Source organism: Typopeltis vanoorti, chromosome 5 (genome assembly GCF_054136105.1).
Source record: "Typopeltis vanoorti isolate ZY-2024b chromosome 5, IOZ_Tvanoo_1.0, whole genome shotgun sequence".
Classification (NCBI taxonomy): domain Eukaryota; kingdom Metazoa; phylum Arthropoda; class Arachnida; order Uropygi; family Thelyphonidae; genus Typopeltis; species Typopeltis vanoorti.
Window position 1 is genome coordinate 100,413,298 of NC_143553.1, and position 22,237 is coordinate 100,435,534.

Sequence of the window (22,237 nt, forward strand, 5' to 3'; positions counted from 1 at the left end):
TGGGGTTTTGTAGATTCTAAAGATATATACAGGGCTTGATGCGTCCCTGTATGAGAAAGCATATTTTCGGTGGTTTGCAGTATTTGTTCACAAATTTAAAGTCTCCTAGTAAATGTCTCTCTTGCGCAAGAAATTTAGGTAGATAGAAAAAAAAACCTTTCCTTATTCTTGCATACATTAAATTTGCGTCCTGTACCTGGGATTTTTTCCGTACCTTCCAGATGTGATACTTTAAGACGTTAATTAAGAAGATAGTGAACTTTTGGGTCTTGTTGACCGGTGGAGGGAATTGTAGACGTACGACCTCTTCTAGTGACAGCATCGGGATTCCCAATGCTGTGCTCAGTCTTTGCCAGATGCGTTGGGATGGTGGGCAAAAATAAAAAAAATGCTCCACCGTTTCCACGCCTCAGCAGACATCACAGAAGGGGTCGCACGGACTGGGTACATACATGGATTTAACCTGTTTCACCAGGAGCCGCCCGTAGGCTATTCACCAGGCGAGATCCCGATGAAAAGGCTGTCCCCAGCTATTTTTAATGTTTCTAAAAAGAATTTCGTTGTTGGTCCTGAGATGTGGTGTATCATGCCTGAAGAGTTGGAAGAAATCTCAGTATACTGCTTTGGGTTTGTGTGCGAGGATTTCTGTTCCTTTGTCTCTGAGTGTTGTGAGCGATTTCACTAGTGTGCGGTACCACTTGGGCACAACCCTTGCGCGGGGTCCAGCATAGTCCGTGATCCCAAAGAGGGGGAGGAAAAATCCTATAAAATATCTAATGAGGAGGCCTGAAGTATGGTTTGAGTTTAAGGCCTTCCGTACGGTTTTGAATGTGTTTGCATGGAACAGGCTTTTGTGATCGGGCAGAGCGTACCCCCCTTCTTCATGTTTTAGTTGTAGGTCTTCTTTTTTTACCTCGTGTTTTTTCTCATTCCAGAAGAAGTCTATGAGTTTTTTTGATAATTGATTTTCTTGTAGCAGTGTGATGCCTGTGATGTTGACTATGTGCATCAGCATTGGGGTAATGATTGTTCTTATTACTGTGGCTCTGCCATAAAAGGAGAAAAAGGTTGGTTTGAACAGCTTTATCCTTTCCGTGCTTGTTTCCTGTAATTTTTGAGTTGGTAATGCTAGGGTCTCAGAAAACGGAACACCTAGTATTGTTAGGGGCTGCGTATGCAGCGTTAAACCATAGGGAAGTCCAGTGTTATGGAAATTTCCAAAACTTTTGATTTTAGTTATTTGTGCATTAACTCGGAGACCACTGACTATGCTGAAGTTTTGCAGTATGTCAAGATAGATGCAGATGGACTCAAAATCTCTGAGTGTAGCCACTACATCATCTGCATATGCCACTATTTTGCATTGTCTGGAGACGTGGGGCAGTGGAATACCGTTAATTGCAGGGGTGTTCTCAATTCTGTTGATGAGGGTTCTAATGCTAGAGAAAAGAGGAGGGGGGCTTAGCAAGCAGCCTTGCCTAACCCCTCTCTTTATGCGGATCGGTTCTGTCAGAAACCCATTAATAGACAGTTGTGTCGAGGCCTCCGTGTACATATTTTTAATTGTACGCCGAAGTCTCAGGCCCACACCTATTTTTTTGAGGGTGTCCTGCAAGTACATGTGGTTGACGCTGTCAAACGCTTTTTCCAGGTCTGTGGAGAGAAGTGCCAGGGGGTATTTTTTTTTCTTGGCCAGTCTGATTAGGTCTCTTAACAAGAGATTAAATTCCATAGATCTACCTGGGATTCCGTAGACCTGTGAGCTTGTTATTATATTTTCTATTCCGCCCTTAATGCGCGTGCAGATAATTTTTGTGAAAATCTTGTAGTCTAAGTTGGTTAAGGAGATCGGACACCAGTTATTTGACAAAGTCCGATCTCAGTCTTTCTTGGGGATAAAGATTGTATAGCTCTTAACGAATTCCTCGAAGTGAGGAATTCGTTGAAGATGTTTACTAATGCTGGCAGTGCAAAATCCCAGATAGATCTATAGAATTCTATCCCTAGTCCGTCTATCCCTGGGGTCTTTTTTGCCTTCATTGTTTTGCACGTTGCCTTTATTTCCGCCACAGTTATCGGCCTGTCATGCAGGGCACTAAGATGATCGGGAAAACGTTTGACATCCCACTCGCTGAAGTCATCTGTGCCCTGCTGGTCAGAGAAGATGCCAAGATACTGCTGATGAAAATGACGGAGTATTTCATGGGTTGAGTTTAGAGTCTGGCCCCTCTCTTCGATCTGGTAAATCATTCTCTCGTCATTTGCCGTTACCCGTTGTTGATTGTAGAATGCGGCAGAAGGCGTTTCCAAATTTCTGAGATAGAGTCTCGTTCGAAAGTCGAGGTCCTCGACTCTACTCTGCCGCAGCTCTATTTCTACTTGTCTGATAAGATCTCCGCAGGGAACTCCGCTCTGCTCCGTTCGTTTATCCGGTACCAGAAGAGTTCCCTCAGCCGTTTACGTTGTTGGTAGGCCTTTTCGCGTCCACAGTTTTGAAACAGTTCCTTAGTCTGCCACTTGAAGCACAGCCAGTTTTCCCAGTCCCAGTTGGTGTTTGTCCATCTGTCACAAAGGTTCTGTAGCTGGTCGCTAAAAAGACTGGGAAAGGTAGGAGGGAGCCTCCAAGGACCTCTGGGAGTGTGATTTTGAATATGACCATTTTGTGGTCTGTTGACATGTTGTGTACTGCGGTGTGACGTATCCTCTGAACATGTTGTTCCAAGTTTTGAGATACGTACACCCTGTCTAGTCTCGTCGAAATCTGGCCGCAGCACCACGTTGTCTCTACTTTGGATGGATTATTCTGCCTCCAGACATCGACGAGATCAAAGTTTACACAACATCATTTTAAGGCGGTAATGCCGCCAGTTCCGGTATTTGCATTCCCGCCCACTTTGTCTAAACGCGTGTCTTCCACACAATTCCAATCTCCGGCTACTATGATACTACTTTTGCCTCCAGCTGGAATCTGCTGCTTTCTGCTGTTGTCACGGTGATCCTTACAGGTAGTGCAACTACAAAGCATCTCTTCTGCTATACTTGACCTTGAACCTAGCCTTGAGGTCTCTTCAGTGGGAGCCAGGCCCAAGTAGAGATACCATGGCAGAAGCATTAGCAGGTCATCTCTACCTATAGGAGTTGCCAAATGGTGTGCCACCCTTTTTTTAATAAATAACTCTGGATTTAGAGAAAGATGTTGAAAATTTATTTTTCACTTGGTTAGAGTATAATAAAATTAGTTTAATCCTTTATCCAAGTGTGAGCAAACAAAGTTTGTGCCTGAAAGTATCTTCAGGACTGGGTTAAGGTGGTACAACACCAGGGCAACTCGTTGCAAAGGTGGAGCAAAATACCAACACTCCTATCTCAGTATCTCCTATAATGCAAAACACATCTCCTTGCGGATATGTCTAATGTTATGCATTAAGGGACCTTGGATAAAGGATTAAACTAATTTTATTATACTCTAACCAAGTGAAAAATAAACTTTCAACATCTTTCTCTAAATCCAGAGTAATTTATTATAAAAAAGGGTGGCACACCATTTGGCAACTCCTATAGGTAGAGATGACCTGCTAATGCTTCTGCCTGGTATCTCTACTTGGGCCCGGCTCCCACTGAAGAGACCTCAATAAAGGTCGAAACTAGTCTGGGTAGTGGCCCTTCCCTTAATGCATAACATCAGACATATCCGCAAGGAGATGTGTTTTGCATTATAGGAGATATTGAGATAGGAATGTTGGTAGCTTGCTCCACCTTTGCAAGGAGTTGCCTGCTGTTGTACCACCTTACCCCAGTCCTGAAGATACTTTCAGGCGCAAACTTTTTTTGCTCACACTTGGATAAAGGATTAAACTAATTTTATTATACTCTAACCAAGTGAAAAATAAACTTTCAACAAACACACAATGTTTCAGTCTTTGTAATGGTTTGCCAGGAGCTCAGCTGGTAACAACAATCATAACTCCTGCAAAACTCTTATAGTCTCTCAAGGTTTAGGAGAGGTGGGGGAGAGAGGGTAGGAGTAACAACATATGCACCTAGAGCATCCCAGATCTGCTCCACATGATCCTTAATTCTTCGCTTTGCTCATCCTCTATCCAGCAAAGCTCATGGATGATATCACATGGAAATAATGCAGAAGTCTTGTTAAAGTAATGCAGTTCTGCATTACCTCAACCTTAGTATTACTTCTGGGTCTGGTTCCCACTGATGAGATCTCAATAAAGGTCAAAACCAGTCTGGATAGTGACCCTTCTCATAATGCCTGTGAGGATATGTGATTTGCATTATGGGATACTAAAGCAAGTGATGTGAAGTCATTGGTCTCTATATACAAGAGATATATCATTGGTCTCTATATACAAGAGAGTTGCCCAGTCATGAATCTACTTCACACACAAACTTTGTTTGCTTACACTTGGATAAAGGATTAAATCAAGAATATAATTTCTTGGAATCTTTAATTTATAATATAATCAAGAGGAAAAACTTTCAACATCTATCTCTAATCCAGAGTATTTTAGTAATAAGGTATGACAACTTTTGGCTACTTGTGTATGGAAATATTACTTCTAAATTACTTCAAGGGAAGTGATACAAAGTCTGGCTCCAACTGATGAGACCTCAATAAAGGTCAAAACCAATCTAGATAGTGACCCTTTCCATAATGCATAGTATTATACATGTCTGTGAAGGTAAGTGCTTTGCATTATGAGATACTAAGGCAAGTGATGTGAGTCATTAGCCTTTATATATACGAGTTGCCCAGTCGTGAAGTTACTTCATGTGCAAACTTTGCTTACACTTGGATAAAAAATTAAACCAAGAATATAATTTTTTGGCATCTTTAAATGATAGTATAAGTGGAAGAACTTTCAACAGTACTTCACCTATTCTAACATCAACCTGTTCATGTCTTGATATCTTTTCTATTTCACTTTTAATATAATCAATTAAATTTTACAAAAAAAAATTGCAGGTACTGACAGTAGACTCATTCTCCTCCAACTTTCACATTTAGTGAGATCACCTTTCTTTGGAATTATAGTTGCCACTGCTTCCTTCCACTGTCTGGATATTTTTTCATTCTCTAGCATATTATTAATACCACCCCCCGCCTCCCACAATGCCCTTGATACATTTACATGTCAAATAATTACATGAATGCAATGTGCCCTTGGAAATTGAAATAGCATTTGGATATTATTGAAATAACATTGACACGAAGTATAAATTAATTGATATATTTCATCCATGTGGTCATTTGGGTGGTTAAAGATCACCTGCAATTTATCAACAGCAATTTCTTGAGTTCCTTAAACATGTGTATTGCTATATTATCATTGCCAAATGACTCTGCACTCTTTACCACCTAGAATACATTTATTATTTCATTTTCAGATATTAGTTCTAGTGAAATATTTAAATCCATATTTATAAGAGGTTCCTCCATTACTGTACTTTCTACTATGTTAGCTATTATTATTAGTATTGCATGGGCATCTCCATGGAGTCCTAAGATTCATCATGGAAGACCCAAACTATCCACATAAATATCTATCATGCCTCTCCTTGAAACCATTAACAGACAAAGCACTCACAACTGACTCTGGCAACCCATTCCATTTATTCACCACTCTCCAAACAAAAAAAAATTAGTTTTCACACCCTTGCCAACCAAACTCTTACCCAATTTCTAGGGATGGCCTCTTATCCTGCCCACCTCTAGCCAAGTACTGAAGTTTTTTCTTTGTATTAATCTTATAAAATATTTTATGTAATTTAAAGATTTCTCTCATATCCCCCTTCCCCATTTTGCATATCAACCAACTTTTGCAATCCACAAATCTATCCTCACAAGAAGCATTCCACAGCCCACTCACCATCATGGTCACTTGCCTCTAAATCCTCTCTACTGTACTCATCCACAAGAAACCCAAGTGACTAGACTTGAGCACTTGGCTAGTAATCCAAATGGTGGTTGTAACAAAGCTTTATAAAGAGGAATGATACCTCCCTCATCTGGTTGTTATTGTGTTCTTCAATAACCAAGTAATCCTGTACACCAGCTTAGCAATATGCTCTCTAAACTTTAACTTTCTAATATTATCCCCAAATCCCTAGCTTCATAAATTTCCTGGAGTACAATTGCCTCAATGGTGTTACACCTGATATCTTGGGAATATAGTATTCTCAGCTATCATGGTGTAACATGAAGAATAAATATCATAAATTAAAACCCCTGCATAAAAAAATGAATTATTTAATGGAAAATTTCTTGCATCCAGTAATATGTATAAAATGTAATGGTTGTTGTTAAAGTAGCTGATAAAGGAAGGAATGTATTAATATTGTAATATGACTTAAAATAAGGAATTCTAACTAAATAAGTAGCTAACAAAGGAAAGTATAGATTAATATTGTAATACGATTAAAAATGAGAGAGTTAAGTAAATAAGTAGAAATGGGTGAGTCATGAAATACGTTACGTCAGAGATTAAGTTATTAAGTAGAATTCATAGAAAAAGTTTGAAAGGGGATTAAGTCAGGCTAGCACAAGAAAAGCAAAGCTATCACTTAGGACCGATCCCCGGATTGAAACATTGAGAACGGGCTTGCCGATCAAATGACGTTTGGCGAGAAAATGCCACCCTAATTGGTCGATGATTAGAAAAACAAGTAGAAGGAGGAGAAAGGAAGTAAGAAAGGGTGCCGTTAGGGAAGCAGCTATAAAAAGGGTTGGTAACTCCCTGGAGAGAGACCCTTAAGACTCTTTTTGGATAGTCGCTTTTGACCTTGGAGTTTGGTTTTGGTTCCGGTGGAGTTCACGGGGTTTTCCTGAGTGGCGACAGGGGTGATATCTCCTCGTCACAATACGGAAACGAAAGTGAGCGGGATTTCGATTCCCGTTTTCCCGAGTAGGAAGCAAAGGAAAAATTGCCATAGAGTCCTAGAAAAGGAGGGATCTTCTTCGTTTCGACGCTTGTGATAACTACGCTAAGCAGAAAACTGTAAAGAGATCGATGTCCTCGTTGCTGATAGTAGAGCAAATATGTGTGTGTTAAAGTATTCCAGAGTTACGAGAAGTTATACCAGAGGTTCGTTTGGAAAAGAATAAAGGCCCATACGAAGAGCTCAAGAAAGGTACTGTAAATCATAACCTATGTTAGCTAGAAATTTGTCTGTAAAAAGTATCGTGGTTCCAATACAGAACTGTTGAAGTTATAGTAGGACTTTAGTATATGATAGAATGTGTTATGTGTAGATTGACTAGTGTTAAAGATTTGTGAATGATTAAGAGTCCTAAGATATTTTGCATGTCTATTATATTGCACAAGATATTTAAATGACATAATTGTTTGTTAGTGCAAATAACGGTATAACGGAATAGTCTGAATTAAGTAATTATGTATCCTAAGAATTGAATGCCTAATGTAATGTATACAATAATTGAAATGTCACAAGTATGTGTTAACAGTGAATGATTTGTTAATCTACTTCAGTATGAATAATCAGATAGTGTGAATTGATCTAATTTGTTCACATCAGGTGAATTTATGAATTAATGTGTATGGCAGCATAATCACAAATAGTCATATTGCTTGTAATGATTTAATGTTAGTCTATAAGTATTTTAGTTTAGTATTTGAATTGTACTATGTTTAGAAACTTAATAAACCTTTTGTTCAATGATAAAAGAGTTGTCTGATGTTGCTAATCCAATGCACCGCTTAAAAATCATCGTACCTAATCACACGGGAAATTTAATGTTGAGGAAAGAGATTAAGAGTCACGACTGCAATAATATTTAAATACTAAGAGATATATTCGAGATTGACTTTCTCCCCATTTATGACAACATAAATGGTGCAGTTGATAGCCACTTGAAAATATTGTACTTAGTCACGCGGATAATTTAAGTAGAGAATCGAGTTAAGTGTCACGACTGCAATAGTTACACTTTCAGATATATTTGAGTTCTTTCTCTTTGTTTATGTATGTAATATCCTAAACTAAATATCCCAAAAGGCGCAGTATAAATACAAATATTAGGGGTACTACGGGGAGCAATAACTTAGATATTGGTATAAGTTTTGGTAAAATCTTGGGCATAGAAGTTAGAAGAATATAGATAAAAGGAATTTGTAAGATTAGAGTAGAAATCGTAAATTGGGACACAACAATGGGGTACACAGCTTGTAATCTTTATCCCAAAATGCATAACTTTACATTTTTCCACATTAAATTGACATCCATTATGTTTTGCCCATACTGTAAGTCTATTTAAATCATCTTGCAAGCTCACTACATCATCTTGATTAATTATTCCCTAACCCAACTTTACATCATCATCAGTAACCAAAATAATACCAAAACTTTTTCCAATAAGAAACACTTCCATATGTGTGGATGTGAAGGAATTGCTTGAGGTGGCAAAAGAAAAGAGTGAGAGAGTTAGGATGGTGAGTCTGTTGCCGTGGTATAACAGTGAAGAATATAGGAAGACCATAATTGCCAATGACTTTATGCGTGAATTATGTTTGATGAGTGGTGTGGAATTTGTGGATGTGTGGAATGAGTTCGATGGGCGAAAGGAGTTACATAAAATGGATGGTTTGCATTTGAATGGATTTGGTGTATAGAGACTTGAAAAGGTGTTGTCGAATGTAGTGGAAGTGAATGTACACAACCAGGGAACTAGAGTTATTGGGGGGGGGGCAGATACGCAGATTTTAGGGAGACAGTTGAGTGTGTGAATGTGTGTAATATGCCCAAGCGAGTAGGAAAGACCACGAATCAGAATGGGATAGTTAATATAAGGCATCAAAATAGGGATGAGACAAATCGGTTTCTGCAATTCATGTATACAAATGCCAGAAGTATTAGGAACAAGAGGGAAGAATGTTTGGCCTTGGTTGGCACTTCCAGACCACAGGTTATTGGCATTAGTGAAACGTGGTATAATGGCTGACAGAAGATGACACAGCTAATGTGATTGAATGTGAGGGGTGTGGCGTGTTCAGGAGAGACAGGGAGAATAAAATGGGGGGGAGGGAAGGTGTGTTATTGATGATAGTGGATGAGCTACAGCCAAGGAGAATAGAAGTGGAACTGCAGGATAGAGAAAAGAGCACATTTGAGGCTATTTGGTATGAGATTGAAACTAGCAGAACAATATATATATACAGTTGGGTGCTGCTATAGACTAGGTCATGGAATAGATGGTGAAGATAGTATGCATAAGCAAATAAAAGAAATCAGTGGAAGGAGGGTAATTATTATGGGAGATTTCAAATATGGTAACATTGATTGGAAGGAGGAGAGCACAAATGGGAGGAAGGAATTGGATGTTATGCAGTTATTAAGGAATAACTATCTGCTACAGCATGTAATGGAAAATACTAGGGGTCAGAGAGTGCTTGACCTGGTAATTGCATCTGAGAATTTGGCTGTAACGAATAAGACCACGTTGCCACCAATTGGTGAGAGTAATCATTGGGTCTTGACTTGGGAGGTGGCTAAAGGTGTGGAATTTACATTTAAGACAGGGTACATGTGGAATTATCGGGCTGGTAAGTATAACAAGCTTAGGAGATTGATTGGTACAGTGCCATGGCATGTATAACTGCAAGGGCTAGAAGATGACAGTGCATGGGAGGCAGTTAAAAAGTGTTTACATGAAGCAATGACTGACTGTATACCTAGAGTCCGAATAATAAATCAAGTAGGAGTTAAATGGATGAATAACACCATTAAGCTTGAGCTGCAAAAAAAGAAACAACTATTACACTTTTTTATAAAAGTGTAATAGTTGTAATAATTAATCACAGCAAAAAGACACAAATTGATAAATTCAATTTACTGTATGATAATCATAACAACTGCAAACCTTCTCTACCAGATAAGCAAGTGATAATTAACCTATCTAAACACGTTTTAAGTAAACCTGAGATCTCTATCCTCAAAAAAGGTTTCAACTTTGCTTTAAAACCCACTGTCATTCCTAAAATAGAGTTCATCTGCAACTTAGAAAAAGCCTTCTTATTACTACCAGCTCCAACAGCTAATGACTTGCGATTAAAAAGCAGCATAATCCTTTCAGCTCAGTCAAGATCTCCTAACACCAACTCTAACCAAATGGAAAGAAGAACGCTTCTCAAATTAAGGAATAATAAAGATATCATCATACTCAAAGCCGACAAAGGTAATAATACAGTTATATTAAATACTTCAGATTATAAAGAAAAAATTAAAAATCTATTATCTGACAGGTCTGTATATGAAGTTCTCAGTAGAGATCCTACCACTAAAAATCATAATGACACCAATGAATTATTACGTGGAATGAATAATTGGCCTATAGAAATTATAAAAAAATTAAAATCTATGCACCCACTTACTCCTAGATTGTATGGCCTTCCAAAAATTCACAAAGAAGGTATACCATTACGTCCAATAGTTGATGGAATCTATTCTCCCACTTACCAACTATCCAAGTATCTTGCGAAGATTTTACAACAACACATTCACGTCTCGGATACTTATATTAAAAACTCAAAACATTTTATAGATAAAATAAACAACATCCCTATTTTTGAAGAGGATATACTAGCAAGCCTGGACATCACATCTCTGTTTACTAACATTCCAGTGGTTGAAGTCATCAACATCTTAGACAAATTGTTCCCAAGAAACATCACTACTTTGTTCAATCACTGTTTAACTTCTATTTCATTTGGCAAGAAACGATCTACAAACAACTCACTGGATTAGCTATGGGTAGCCCCCTCTCACCTCCTTGTGCTGACTTATTCATCTAGAGAAAAAAATCTTAACCCAGATCTTTCCAAAACCTAAAATTTGGTACAGATATGTAGATGACATCTTTATCATTTGGGATCATACAAAAGAAGAACTAATGAATTACCTCAACCAAATCAATAGTTTCCACAATACCATCAAATTCACATTAGAAATGGAAAAAGATAAAAAACTGCCATTCCTTGACATTTTAATAAAGAAACAATCCAATAATAGTATCAACCTATCTGTATACAGAAAACCTACAAATACTGGACGTTACCTCCATTTCAACTCAGCTCATCACATAGCTGAGAAACTTAGCATTATCCATAGTCTCAAGAAAAGAGCTATACAGTATACGACAGACAAGGATGACCTACTAACGGAATTAACCACAATATCCAGAGAACTTTCTTTAAATGGTTACCCTAAAAGACTCCATAAAAAGATTCTATTTACTGATATACCACATCGACAACGTGATGACGTCCAATACATCAGTACAATTACAATTCCTTTTGTCAACAACCTTTCCAAAAAATTAGCTAACCTTTTAAAACCATACAAGATCAGAGTGGCATTCAAACCAATCAATACTATTCGGAAATTTTTAAGATCACCAAAAGATCCTCATCCATTCTACAAATACTCTGGAGTATATAATATTCCTTGCTCATGTGGTATTAGTTACGTAGGTCAGACATCTAGAAGCTTCGAAACGAGAAAGAAAGAACACATAGGATATGTCAGAAATAACAGACAAGACATTTCAGGCCTTTCATGCCACTTTGCCTCTACTAACCATCACATTGAGTGGGATAAGAGCCTTATGCCATACATAGAAGATAACTACCATTCAAGAACCTTTAAAGAAGCAGCTACAGTCGTCCGTAAAACTGAAAACCTAAACAAGAATCAAGGTCTAATTTTACCAGAAATTTGGAAAACTTTTATCAGATCATTAAATATCAAAGAAATGAACTTTCATAACAATTACGTCATGAGTCATCACGAATAAATCACGTTAACGAGACACGCACATTATCACGCACAATACCAATTTTTGTATGATTTAGAACCATCGGTTATAACCTAGTCTGTAACCTTCATTTTGTGCTTACTGATTTGTATTCCCTAAGGATGCCAATAGAAACAGATTGGCGAAACATGTAGGAGGATAAAAATAAAGCTACTTGATAAAGATTTTATAAAAAAGTGTAATAGTCTTATGAATAATTGTCAAGAAAAAATTCAACATAAGAAACAACTATGGCGGGAATTTAAGGAGAAAGATAACCGGCAGGCACATGAACAGTATAAAGCCCAGGCCAAAAGGGTAACGAGTGTGGTAAGAAAAGAAAAAAAAGGATTATGAAAGAACATTGGCCATGCAGGCTAAAGAGAATCCTAAACAGTTTTTTCGATATGTTGCAAGTAAATGAAAAAATGTATAAGGCAGAATGATTGTAAACAATGCCGATGGTAGGGAGGTAACCGAATCAGTTGATATAGTTGAATTACTGAGCGAGCACTTTGCAAGAGTATATCATCCAGGTGGTGACATTGCAGAAATGAATGAACCAATAGATTATAAAGGAATTGTGGTGAATGAGGTGGAGGTGAGTAGTCTATTGCAAAACCTCAATGTCAATACATCTGTGGGATTGGATGGTATACCAGCTCGTGTCGTATGTGAAGCAGCTAAAGAATTGTCAGTACCCTTGACCATTTTGTTTAATCTGAGTCTCGGGTCTGTGTTAGTCCCAAGGGGGTGGAAAGAGGGGAAAATAGTTCCACTGCATAAAGGAGGTTCCAAGACTGCTGTTGTAAATTACCGACCGAAAAGCATATCAGGAATCATAGTCAAGAGAAGAATACAGGATTGGATAGATAAAAATGGGATACTGTAGGGGGGGGGGGGGGCAACATGGTTTTGTGAAGGGTAGATCATGCCTCAATAACTTGCTCACGTTTTATAACACAGTGACGGCTGAACTGGATAAGGGTAATGGGTTTACAGTGATTCTACTGGACCTTGCCAAGGCCTCTGACAGGATGCCACATGGAACTCTACTCAGTAAACTGGCTGGAGCAAATGGGGATGGATATAGAGTTGGTGAGATGGATAGGAGGGTGGTTGTGGAGATATACCAGAGAGTGGTTTATTCAGGAGTGGAGTCCAAAAGACAGCTTGTGACTAATGGTGTGCCGCAGGGTTCTGTTCTTACACCACTACTTTTCAATTTGTTCATTAACGATATAGGAAAGGATCTGAGAGGAAGTGTTCACTTGTTTGCTGATGATGCAAAGTTGGGTAGAGCAATTGTGAGTGCACAGGATGTCAAAATTCTACAGGATGATTTGGATAGTTTGGAGGACTGGGCTAGGGAAAATGGATGTCAATTTAATGTGGCAAAGTGTAAGGTTATGCATTTTGGAGTGAAAAGATTAGCAGCAGTACATCACATTGGTGGAACTGTACTCCAGGAGATTGATGAGGCCAGGGATTTGGGAGTGTTGCTGGATAGGGAGTTGAAGTTTAAGGGGCACATTGCAAAAGTGGCTAAATTAGCTCATCAAATCACTTGGTTACTGAAAAATACTTTGACAAGCACAGACAAACAAGTTATTGTTCCTCTATATCGAGCCGTGATAAGACCCCATCTAGACTAATGTGCCCAGATATGGGCACCAGGGTTTCTTCTTGATGGGGAGGAGGTGGAGAGGATCCAGAGATGAGTAACCAAGATGGTGGCAGGTCTGTGGAATGAACTTTATGAGAACAGATTGAAGATTTGTGGGTTGCAAAAATTGGTTGATAGGTGGAAAAGGGGTAATATAATTGAGACATTCAAAGTACTGAAGGGTTTCTATAAGATTAATCCAGAAGATATTTTTGAGAATAGGACTGGTGGTGGCAGGACTAGGGCCATACATGGAAACTGGACAAGAATGTGGTTAACAAGGGTGTTAGAGCTAGGTTTTTTACTTGGAGAGTGGTAAATGAGTGGAATAAGCTGCCAGAGTTTGCTGTAAGTGCTATGACCATGAATGAGTTCAAGGCGAGGTATGATAGACACTGTGTGGATGTCGAATAGTTGTTCTTGACATGATGTTAGGGCCGCCCTCGATGAGTCTGTCGACTCCTTGGAGTTGCCCGAAATAATAATAATAATAATAATATTCATTTCACCAACATTCGAGGCATTAATACAAACATCAGTGTATACATCACCTTTACAGACATCAAAACTGATCTGTTTTTCCTAACAGAACCTCAGTTGGCATCCTCCACAACCACAGTCCACCTCAACCATCCCAGTTACATCCTGCACTATGCATTCCACCAAAACAGAGAAGAAAATGCGCTTCTATCTGATATCCCTGTCAAAGGCCATTCAACTTAGAATTTCAACTTTGACAACTCTGCTGCCCTTTTTGACTACCTATCACTAAAATTTAATTTCTTACAAACTAATTACCCAAATTTTAACATCCATAACACTAACTGGCTCCCTACTCCAACTTCAGAGATCAAGCTGATAGGGAAGCTAAATCATTTGCCATCAGTCATGACCTAACACAAATAGTCAATCTACCAACCAGAGTACCAGACAATCCTCATCATTCTACCAATGTTCTTGACCTTTTCTTAAAACTCTCCCTCCAAATATACCATCGATGTCTGCTCTCTCCTTGGCAACTCTAACCACAATCTTATTCAAGTCTCCTTCTCTACAGTTTGTCCTCCTCCCAGCCAATCTTGATCTCATACCCAATGGTATTATAATTGTGCCAACTTGGATGACCTCTGGAATTTTTATGCTGCCTTTCCTTGGCCAGATTACTGCTTTTGCTCCAAGATCCAAATACCTGCACTGAACTGCTAACCAAAATAATCCTCACTGGAATGAGAAGTTTCATTCCCTACTCCACTGCAAACCCATGACGTGTATCAGAGCCCTAGTTCTCAAAAAAATGTGCCTCTGCCATCCATGATAATGCAACTATGTTTAATAGCTTAAATTAAAAACTGTGGCTTTTCATTCAGCTTTCATAACAGCTAGAAACACGTGTAAAAAAGTTATCAACAATTCCAAAACAGACTTCATAAGAATGATATGCAATAAACTTGCCTCCTGCTCAACTGGCAGTCAAGCCTTCTGGTCACTTGTTAAGGCTGTTGGGCGTAATTCTGTCCTTCCACATTGCCACCTCTCTTGCATCCTGATGGCACTGTGGTAACCTCACTGTGGCAGACCTCTTGGCAACAGTTTTTTCCTCCTACTCCAATAAGGTTCCTAGTCCAGATGGTATTCTTCCAGTTGAGCACAATTGGAAGAATATCATCTGACCCCCATCCTCTATCATCTATATATAAACTTTTATATTTTACTGTCATCTATCCAACAGAATGGAAGCAAGCGCACATCCAGCCTGTATCCTAAAAGGGGAGACAAAAGTCAACTATCTATTGTCCCATTGCTCTCACCTCAGTACTTTCAAAAGTGATGGAGAAAGTTTTCAGGAACCAGCTTCTTCATTACCTGGAGACTCATCAGTTAATCAGCAATCCCCAATATGGATTCCGTCATTCTACATCTAACCTCCTAGCTAATATCACCTACCTTTGAACTCAAGGATGGAAAAATTTGGAGAAACTCATTTTATCACTCTACATATTTCTAAGGAATTTAATCATGTCTGGTACCAAGCCCTCCTGAACAAAATTGCCATCATATGGCCTCCCTTCTACACTCTGTGATTCGACTGCCAGCTTCCTCACTGGCCATCCATGTGTCATGGTGGATGGTTTCTTCTCATCAAATTTACCTATCAACATTTGACAACTCATTTACAATAACATCCACTGATGAAGTAATTAAATACAAGACCTTCATATACCCTCAGTTACATGCTGTCTAAGACAGTTATCCCTCAAAAACTCAAGAAATTCATTCTTGGTTCCAGATGCTGTCTCTCTGATCCAATCTATATTAACATAATTGAAATTGCCCATAATGATCACCCTTTTCTTATTAGCCAGCCCAATTTGCCTATACATTTCCTTCTCACTGCCCTCCACATTAACAGGTCTATAGCAACACTCCACCATACATTTCGTCCTGTCTGCCTCCACAAAATCCACCATACTGCTTCAAAACTACTGCCACTATTTACTCCTTACATCTCCACCTTAGATGGACATAACTCTTCTACTATCATTTACAACACTCCTCCTCCCATTCTACCCTGTCTGTCTTCATGAAACACTACATATCCCTCCATCTCTATTCTTGTCAGAATGTCAACCTCATCCACATACTTTATCAACACTACAATTTCAATTCCCTTATTTTGAATACTTCTGGAATTTCTAATTATACACACTAGTTCATTTCTAGTTCTATAAGTCCCACTGACCCCCCCCCCCCACTTCTCGAATGATTCCTTCATATCCACTAAGGCCATTCCTCTCTCTAATTTAAGTATTCCACCTGAAAAAGCAAGAGATGTTGTGGAAGAGAACAGGGTAGGTGATGGTTTCAAAAGTAGATGGACGAGTATGCAAGAAAAGATTAAGTTAGTCAAGGATGTGGGGATGACATTTAGATCTGGGGAGGGGTGTAACATCAGTGATGACAGATAGGAATAAACAACGGAAAGTGTAGAGGAGTCATGTACGAGGATGGGGTTAGTGGGACTTGTTATAGAAACAGAAATGAGCTAATGCGTATGTTTATAAATGCTAGAAGTATTCGAAACAAGGAGAATGAAATTGTAGCATAAATAGAGTTCATTTGCCCAAAAATTGTTGGTATAAATATATAGTCTTTTTTGTGAAGACAGACAAAGCAAAAGGAGTGTTATTGATGAGGGCAGAGTAGTTGGATCCATCTATGGTGCAGATGCAAGGAGGAAATACAGGATGAAATGTTTAGGTAATGTGGAAGACATTGAGAAGGAAATGTTTAGACAAACTGGTCTGGGTAATAAGAAAAGGTTGATCATTATGGGCAATTTCTATTATAGTAATATAGACTGGAATGAAGACACGGAATCAGTTAACCAAACAGAATGAATTTCTCGAGTTTTCAAGGGATAACTACCTTAAGCAGCACATAACAGAGGCCACACATGGATCGAGAAGTTTTGGATTTGATTATCTCATTAGAAGATATATTGTTGTAAATAAAGTATTATATCTTCCTCCAGTTGGTGAAAAAGTGACCATGAAGTGATCACTTGGGTGATGTTCAGCCATATCAGGACTTTTGTGAGAATGTGTTATAACCCATTCTCACAAAATAAGCCATAATCACCTAACTTAGTTCTACATGTATGCAGAACTAAGACAGGTGATTATGGCAAACTCAGGAGGCAGTTTATAGTGATATGGAATGAGGAACTGCATGGGAAGGAAATCAATGTGCTTGGTCTTTACTTGGAAAGTATCTGGCAGAGGCAATGCGTGAGTGTATTCCGAAGGTCAGGAGATTAAATAAGGTAGATGTAAAATGGATGACTTAAGAGGTGAAGCATGTAATCCAGAAATAAAAGGCATTGTGGAGGTAGCACAGGTAAGCATAGCAAAAATGCATATGAGCAACAGTTAACAAACAGCACCAAAAGAAATCCTAGGGAATTTTTTCCGATAAGTGGCCAGTAGAAGGAAGAATGATTATGGGAAGATAATTTAAGTCAGTTTTAATGGGAGAATGATAAACATCGAGGAGGATATAGTAATGTGTTTAATGAGCAGTTCATTGACGTATTCCATCCTTGTGATTGCAACATAAAGCAGAATTTGAGAGCAGTGGGAATGGAAGAAGAACCACTGATGGTGAGTAAGCAGGAGGTATATGAAGAATTGAGTACACTTGATGTCAACAAGGCCATGGGACTTGATGGTATATTATTATTATGTGACACCTCCAGGGAGTCCAAAGACTCATCGAGGGAGGGAACCTACTCTACAATTCTCTGTCTCAATCCACCAACTACAATGCCATCTACAGCCCATCACCACCGCTAGTATTTTCACAGACAATCACAAACATCCATGCTTATGACAGAATTCAAACCTGCAGCCTATAATATATATATTCAATAATGTATTCAAGTTGCCTTATTGTTTGGGTTACATCAGTACTAAATACTAAGACTGTGGCTGGCAGGGGAAAGCACTGGTTCTGGAGTAATCCTCTGGTTAGTCTTCCCCCCCCCCCACACACACACCTGGGTATCACCTTCATATTTCTGATTTCTATTTACACTGTCCCAAATCCAAATTTGCCCTTCCTTTTCACCCTCCCCCATCTTTCCTAGTTTATATTTCCAATATTCTAGTAAGGCATTTAGACACTTCTTGGCAAACTTTAACATATATAGGGTTACATACTGATTTAATCCCATGTCCCTCAAACTATTCTTAATCAATACCTGCATTTGATGGCTTGAGAATAAGCACACAGTGAACTATAATAAACGTAATAAAATCTAAATCTAAGAAATCGTAAATCTAATAATAAAAAAAGTTCATTATTATTAGTAGAGACCTCCAGGGAGTCACGGACTCATCAAGGGAAGCCATATACCCAGCTGTTATATCTTTTCTTGAATTCATTCACACTACTTCCACTCACCACCTTGAAAGCTAAGACATTCCAACCATACACTACTCTATGAAAGAAAAATCTAAGCTCTCATCCCTTTCCTGACCACACTCATCATCAATGTCCAAGGATACCATCTTGTTCTCTCCCTACCTTCTATACAATGCAAACTTCCAACTACTGGTATGCTATATATCCCTTTCAGAAGTTTGTAGATCCCTATCATATCACCCTCTTTCTCCTAGTGTCTACAGTTCACACATTCTTACTCTACCTTAATATACACAATCCTAATATCATCTTTACTACCCTCCTTCATGTCCTCTCAACTATAACTGCATTACCTTGAAAACCAGGGGACCAGATCTGCACAATAGCTCTAGGCAAAGCTGTATCAAGGACTTGTTGTTTAAGATTCTTGTGCCATGAGAAGTTTCTTTAAACTAACACTATAAACACAAGGAATAAGTAATACTATTTATTAAGGCCATATATTTCAGCCTGAATACTACAGGCCATAATCAGTGGTTATGTTAGTTACAAAGAGGAATGCAAACAATAGATTGATTTGAAAAAGTAAGAGCCGCAAGACGTTATACATAAAACAACACAAAGATATAATTGAGGAAATATTACAATATTAATTATTCATTAGCTATTTAAAATAAAATAAAAAAATTATTGATGTACGATTAAAATAAGACTTTCCCATATCTTAGATAGAGAGAGGCAGAAGTTCAGATGGTGAAGTAAGGCCTCAGCACTTTCTTCAGACAAGCGTTCAAATTTATACCGACTTAGACAAAGTAAGAATTTGCTAATATAAGATTGGTGTTCTTATACTGTTTTCTACATGGCATCCAGTTTGTCCAAAGCAATAATGATGCCAGTCACAAAGAACTTGGTAGACACCAGGGAGAGCTACAGGAGAAGACAAATTATGTTTTGAACATGGAATCCATGCTGATAATTTGTTGATGTTAACAAAAGTGGTCACTAAATTGTATTTCTTAAGAATTCTAGAAATGGGTTCTGAGATGCCAGAAATGTATGGAATTGGAAGTCAACATACAGTTTTCTTGTTATTTGAGCTAGGATTATAGGAATTAAAAAGCTGCTGGCTGGTCCTTTCTGAGAAGCCATTGATTTTCATATATTGTTTCATGTTTAATTCCTGCTGTAATAGTTGATGTGTAAAGCAAATAGTATGAATATGCCAGCATAAAACTTTTATAATTCCAGTCTCCTGTAATTAGCCCAGGTTCCAAAGGAATGGAAAAATGGCAAAATTGTTCCACTTCATAAAGGGGAGGGGGGGGGCAAATAATCTGCTTGCTTAGAGTGAAGCAAGTAGTGAAGGTTTTGGAGAAGCTAGTGGTGACAAGGATTCAGAACTAGGTAGACAACAGTAGAATTCCCTTTAATGGACAGCATGGATTTGCTAAAGGAAGATTGTTTTTCAATCTGCTTGCTTACTTAACAAGTGACAGATACATTTGACAAGGGGGGGGATGCATATAAAGTAGTATATTTAGATTTTACAAAGGCTTTCAATAGACTGCAACATGACAAACTAGTAGCTAAATTGGAACAGATAGCGTTTGATAGTAGATTAGTGCAATGGATTGGAGATTGGCTGTCTGATAGGTATCTGCAAATTGTGTATGGGAGCTCCATCTATTCCTCAAATTCATCCCACACGTTATTATTATTATGTTACACCTCCAGGGAGTCCAAAGACTCATTGGAGGTGTAACATAATAACTCACCTACTCTACAACTCTCTGTTTTCACCAAAGCTATCTATCGCCCACTATATTACAAAAATGAATTTGTTTCTCCTCACGTAACTCTGCTAACATTCCATTCATAATCTTCGCTCGCCTTCTCAACTCATCATTATCATACCTGGGGGATGAGAAGGCGAGCTTTGCTTGCCTTCTCATCTTACCTACAACACTGTTATCTTTCAATCTCCTCCTTAACAATATGCAGACATCCATCCTTGCATTCTCCTTGTTACCAGTCAAGTCATTTGTGCTAACTACAACTCTTTTTGCTCGCACACTCCACTTATCCAATGCTTAAATCACTCTACTCATTCTATCTTCCAGAAAACAAACCTTGCACCTTTTCACTCACTACACTTCTATTCACTGAATCTCCATACAGGGCTACTCTCAAATCATACAATATCTCCTTTCAAAGGCTATCTTTTAACTCATTCTTCCTCACACTTCCATGCATATCTGTAATTATCCTCAATTCATACCTCATATAATCTCTCTTGTCTCATCTTTGCCAATCACATTCATTTCTTCAATTACTTTCTTGCTGCCATACATGCCAATCATATTCTTGCTACTTTGCATGTCACATTCTGTATAAGTGACCATAAAAGTAGCTCTGCTGAAGCATTCTTGAATGCTAACATCAAGTTCCTTCCTAATATCGTCATTATTATTTTTATATGGGTATCTCTATGGAGTCAGTACTCATCATTGGAAACCCACACTAGCCTTTATACATACAATATATATATATATATATATGTGAAAAATATTAGTGTTATATATTATGTTTATTGTTAGTGTGTTTTTTTAAACGTTCAAGTAATTCTTTGAGCTATTTTACTAACTTGTGCGATATGCTCTCTAAACTTCAACTCTAAACTCTTTCACTGTCAAGACACACACACACACACACAACTAATTCTGGCAAACCATCAACTCACTCACCACTCTCCAAGCAAAAAATCATAGTCTCCACACCCTTACTAACCACACTCTTATACAATTTCCAGGGGTGACCTCTAGTTCTCACTCTCTTCATCATGTATTGAAAAATTTCCTATGTCAATCTTATAGAACCCCTTTAATAACTTATAAGTTTCTGTTATAATCCCCTCTTTTCTGCCTATCAACTACACTTTTCAACCCACATGATGCCAGCCTATCCTCAGTACCAGCTTGGTAACTCGTATGTGAATCTTCTTCAACTCCTGATCCTGAAGAAACCCAAGTGACCAAATCTGGACATAGTTATAAAGATTCTGGCAAATCAAAGCCTATAATTATAAAAATGAATAACAACTTCCCTATCTTTATTGTTAGTGTATTTTTCAACATCCAAGTAATCCTTGGAGCTATTCTACCAGCTTTTGTGATATGCCTTCTAACCTTCCAACCTCTGTTCATCATTACTCCCGAATTCCTAGCCACATCAATGTGTTACACAGCATGTAACCTTTTCAAACTGAAGTGCATAATCTTATATTTTGCAACATTAAATTGACAATCATTATCCTTCGTCCACATGCCAATTTATTTAAATATTCCTGCAAGACATCAGCATCACCTTTATCAAGTATTGCCCTTTCCAGTTTTCCATCATCAGTAAACAACTGAATACTACCCCCCTTAAATCTCTCCCTATATCATTTATACACAAATTAAATAGTAGTGGCCCTAGTACAGAATCCTGAGGCACTCCACTAGTCACCAATTCTTAATGATTCTGCTATTGAAAGGATGTGCTGAATTTACTAATATTTCTTCAGAATTTGATCAACTATTTGTAACCAAACTCTCAGATCCATATGTTAAAGCTGGTTTCAGTACCATCTTATTTACTGCTACAGGCCTACAAACCCATCTCCTCCTCCAAAATTTGAAAAAAATACTGATTGCAATGCAAACATTTTTTATTAGTTTGAGGCAATATTTCTGCTCTACAAGATATTCCAAAGAATATCCACTAGTCACCCTCATTCTTCTAGATTCCGTTCCAGCATTTTTAATGTTCCTGCTATTGAT

General features: G+C 38.2%; 1 protein-coding gene across 1 annotated transcript in view; it reads right to left on the reverse strand.

Moving 5' to 3' along the window:
• LOC150106689 (gem-associated protein 5-like) overlaps positions 1 to 22,237 on the reverse strand; it is a 560,402-nt gene that overhangs the window by 537,510 nt on the left and 655 nt on the right. The window lies entirely within an intron of this gene.